Here is a 5,050-nt window from a genome sequence, read left to right as displayed (position 1 = left end):
CACTGACTGCTTCTTCTATAGGAACCACTTTGTGACTCTGGTGGAGAGAAAACTCACAGACAGGACACACAGCTCTCTGCTCGTCTTTACAGAACAGTATAGGGACTTCTTGGTGTTTACTGCAGACCGTCAGCTGCTTTTCTCCCTTTTCTGTCTCCGATGATCCAAATGTCTTCAGACGTCTTATAGCAAAAGAATCAGCAACTTTCTGAAGAGCAAAATTCACTACTGGATTACCTTTAGAAGATCTTCTTTTACAGATGGGACAGTTCTTGTTTCCAGTTTGTTCCCAGAATTTCTGCAGGCAGCTTGAACAGGAGCTGTGGTTGCAGCTCAGAGACACAGGATCTTTAAAAGTCTCTGAACAAACATGGCAGCTCAGGTAACTTTCAAAAAGAGCTCTCTCTGCCATTTTAAGTCGAAATATTTCAACAGCAAGACTCACCAAAAGTTTCAGCAGTTTCTTTGAAAGAATCTTCAGCAGAGATCTAATACCCAGCGTCTCACAGATGAGTTCAATCACGCCTGAAATTACTTTCAGTTTCTTTAGTCTGTAAGTCACGTGTTAAATAAAAGAAAATCTGCATTTGAGTTCATTTCCAGCAGGTGGTGCTGTAGGAACATTTTTCACAGCTAAACATGAAGCTACTTATTCTGAACTTGCGACAAAATAGAGACTATTTTTTAATTTAGATTTCTTGTAAAGTTAAACATTTCATTAATTTTACTCTCCCACAATGTAATCCACTTTAATATTCCAAAATAAATATGAAATAAATTTATGATAAAAACAATAGGTATTTTGCCTGTAAATAAATAATTTAAAATTAAGTCTGTTTAATAAAAACATAGTTAAAATTGAACCATAATATCAAAAGCCTAATTAAAGATCCACATCCAAGTGGTTTTTAAGTATCTTATTCAACATTGTTCAGATGATTCTCATCAATTATTGAAGTTATTTGTTTATCCTTCCTCAGATTAATAAGAAGCTGTGATGTTCGTAAATAATGGGTATTTATCACAAAACAGTAACAGAATATTTTGTATTAGTAACATGAATATGAAGAGATGAACCAGTGAAACAGAAAATTACGAGAAAAAATCTGAGAAAAAATGTCTGAAATTATTCTTCCATTAATTTTAATAAACTTAATATAACAAACCAGTTTTTTATTTTCTCACATGTTTTCAGTTGCAGCTTTATTTAAATGTTGATCCATCCTGATCTCATTTTACTTCTTTATCTATTTCGACCAGGATAAATTCCAATTTAGGATAAGAGTTAGTTTTTAACCTTATTGAGCAGAACAACTTTATGCAGGAGGTTTCTGATGATAAAAATACCAGAACATGAAGTCAGTGGACCAAATCTTTCAATTTAATGTGAGAAACAATAAAAACTGATACTTGATGCTCTCACCTCACTTTTCTGAATATTTGTTTCCGTGAAAATGTGGAAAATGTTGAGACTTCAGTCTTTGAATAAGGGGCAGGTTCACTGTTCGTCATTTAAACAAGCAATGATTAGTTGAGCTCCTCCTAGTTTGATCTAATCTAATCAGAACCTTCTAGTGGTTCTGTGGACCCAGTTCAGAACCTGAGGAGATCCAGAATGTGGAAAGCTCTGCTTTTATTTCTACATCAGGGGTGCCCAAAGTTGGTCCTCGAGGGCCGGCACCCTGCATGTTTTAGTTCTCTCCCTGGTGGTAGTAATCTTTTTAGCATGTCAATGTTCTCCTTAGGTCTCTAATGAGCCATCATTTGATCCAGCTGATAAGGGAGGACCTACTCAGTAACTTGTGTTAATTTTAAATCAGAAGAACAATTAAAATCTTTTGACTCATTTTTATTCTCTCTTCTGCCCGGATTCCTTGATGTCGTCATTTGTATCCGCTGAGCCACAAAGACAAACGCTTTCCAAGTACAATCATAACAATATTTATTAGACAAACAACTATTGAAACGGACAAAACTCATAATAAAATCACAAACCAGCATCCAATTCAATATTTACCTCACTCCACAGACATCCGCACACCAAGACAAACTTACGGGGAACCATTTCACCGACGCACCGTTCCCCGGAGACAGCATCACGGGTAACCCTGGAGCGATCTGAAGTTAAAGTTCCAGGTCCTATACTTTTAAAGAGAGGGCGTGTTTCCCTTCTCTGCTGTATTCAAATTAGGGGGCTGTCCTTAGCTAAGTTCATTTAAATCTAGTTGACCATGTTCCAGTAAAAACCTGTTTTTAAGATCAAAGAAGTGTTATTTTCTTTTGAATGGAGACAGATGTTTTTTATGACCCTGTTCCGAGAAGAAACTCCACTCTGTTGGCAGGACCAGATTGTTTAACACCAGCTGTTAAATCTTATCAAAGTGGTCAAAAGGTTAAACTCACACACAGACCCACGACCCCCTGTGAATGCCTGCTCAGTCCACAGAGAGACTAGATGTGTATTAAATTATAGAGAACTACAAGCTAAGTTGTTTTAATTCAACTTAGTGTATTATGTTTCAATAGAAATATCCTACATAAGAGATTACGCTGATTAAACAATGGATATAATTTGGAGCGAATTTTCTTATTTAGAACACTATTAATTTGATCTAATATTGAACATATGGTTAAGTTTTTACAACTAGCATATTTTAAATTTATTTTCTTAACACTTGTTTCTGACATCACTGATTATTAAATATATATTATTGTAAAAAAAAAAATCACAACTTTATAATGAAATGTATTTTTGGTAATATAATCACATAGAAATCATTACTAAAAATCAGTTCCACTTCAGGGGCCCTCTAGCGGCCCCGGGGCCCTAAGCGGCTGCTTAGTTTGCTTTGCCTTGGGCATGCCCTTATTGCTGTCTTCTTCCACCTCCTCATGTTCCTGTTTTCCTCATCTTCTTTCAATGCATTGAATCATCTTTCAGTGTCTTATCCAGCCTCTGCTGTGATGTCTTCACATGCTGTATCCTTGGCAGCCAGATGGATCATATATGTATGAGGCTGGTGATCATAAATTTTCCATCTTCATCCTGAGAAAAAATTCTCAGTGTGTTAAGGAATAAGGATTATGGTGAGAGGAACTCCATCAGCATATTGCTGGTTACAAATCATTACCTGATGATGTTGGAGTGATGAAAACTGACATTATGTCTTTGACCTCTTCTGACTTTTCTTCTGTTTTACCTCCTCACTCCTCTACATCTTCACTCCTCTTCCTCCTCTTCTTTCTCTCTGGCTGTTGACCCCCTGAAAATGTTTCTCCTTCCGTTGTCAGAAATATAACATCATATTATTTTCTGGCCATCTACTTACCAGTTAATTTTTCATGAGATGTACCGTTGAGCAATTTAAAAAAATCTGGTTGATCTAATTCTTACAACATTTACCTACATTGGAGAAACTCAGGATTTACCTGGGATCAATTTATCAGTTCAGGACAGATTCAGAAAAAAAGTCTACTGTAAATTTATGACTGTAATTTGAAGATCAGTGAACTACAAAGTTTTTCAACAGCCAAAGAAAAATAAACAAATGAATGTGTTTAAGAAATAAACTTTTAAAAATAATCAAAAAAGATTGTATCCAGGAGCAGTTTTTATTATGAAATACGTTTCACATTGAGGAATCTAAAACAAATCATCACATCAAGTCGAGTGAAATCATTTTTCTAACACATTTCAGCCACAAGGCACAAAGTGAACAGCACCAGAGAGAAAAGAGAGGAAACTGAATCTGAATATTTATTGTCAGTTTTCCTGCTAAAGTTAAGAACAACAATTAAAAACAAAACTGACATTATAAACCAGTTTAGTGTCTTATTTCTGAAATGTTTGTTTTGAAATTCTGTCAACATGTTAAGGCTTTTACTTTCTTAAGTTTTTATTATTTTAAACAGATTTTTTTTTTTTATTGATATATGTTAAAATGTGTTGATTTCTCCCTAAGGAGTTAAATCTTATTGTTCGGGGCAACACTTTAACAACACTTTAAAATTAAGGACACATAGCTGTGGTCCAACACTGAAACTGTAAACTACTTCTCTGTTCTATAACACATTATTTTGTATAGTTTTCTGTAATAAATTTTCTTGCTTGTTCTAATACTGTTTTCTTATTTTTTCGAGACGATCCCTCCCAAAAAAAGAGTCCAGGGAGGAAATGTGAACAGTTAAAAAAACTGGAAAGATTCAGAAACAAAGAATCCTTGTTTAAATTAATTAATTTGATGATGAAACACTTATTCCAGCTTGAACAACATTATCTAACAATGTTTTATGTTTTCTACTAAAGTGTGAAAACCTTGAAAAGGATCAAAGAAGTTAATAAAGAATTTAAAAAGAAAGTTGGGATCATCGCAAATAGAAACATTGATTAAAGTAATTCAAGAAAATGAAACATTTAACCTTAAACTTTAAGAAGAAATATCATTTTGGCAGATTTTGAGATCAGATGTTTTAGCATCACCTGCAGGACTAACAGTAAAATACGGGACGAGTTTTTCAGTGAAAGTGTCTCTGTGAGTGCAGATGAGAGTCGTGTCTTGAGGGTCGTAGAAGGACACGTCCCCCATGTCATAGTCCAGCTGGACTCTGATCCTCTGGAGACTCTTCTTCAGTGTGAGAGTTTTACCATCAACGTCATTGTATTCTCTATCATGATGCCATAAACACCAGATTCCATTTTCTGGTGAAACTCGAAGCTCTCCCTTCCTGTCCACAGACTCTTTAACCAAACCAACACTCCAGTCAGGATGATCTCCCACCTCCACATCCCAGCTGTGTTTCCCTGAGCTGAAACCCTCAGAACCAAAAACATTGTAGTGATTAGTGTTTCTCTCTGGATTGTCAGGAAGTTGCTGCCATGTGTCTCCATGTCTCACACTGGTCAGATCATCAGACAGACGGATCCATCCATTAGCAGTGTTTGGGTCCAGAATGATGGGACTGAACTTCACCTTGTCCTTCATCTTCTCCCAGACTCTGAAGGACAGGTTGCCCAGGTGTTTGGCCACATCTATCAGAGCTCCTGAGACCA

General features: G+C 35.9%; 1 protein-coding gene across 2 annotated transcripts in view; it reads right to left on the bottom strand.

The window, feature by feature from the left end:
- LOC103469844 (zinc-binding protein A33-like) overlaps nucleotides 1–5,050 on the bottom strand; it is a 29,527-nt gene that overhangs the window by 13,168 nt on the left and 11,309 nt on the right. The gene's annotated exons all lie outside the window — the stretch shown is intronic.

This window comes from Poecilia reticulata, linkage group LG9, assembly GCF_000633615.1.
Source record: "Poecilia reticulata strain Guanapo linkage group LG9, Guppy_female_1.0+MT, whole genome shotgun sequence".
Lineage (NCBI taxonomy): Eukaryota > Metazoa > Chordata > Actinopteri > Cyprinodontiformes > Poeciliidae > Poecilia > Poecilia reticulata.
This window is presented reverse-complemented; position numbering and strand designations above follow the sequence as displayed.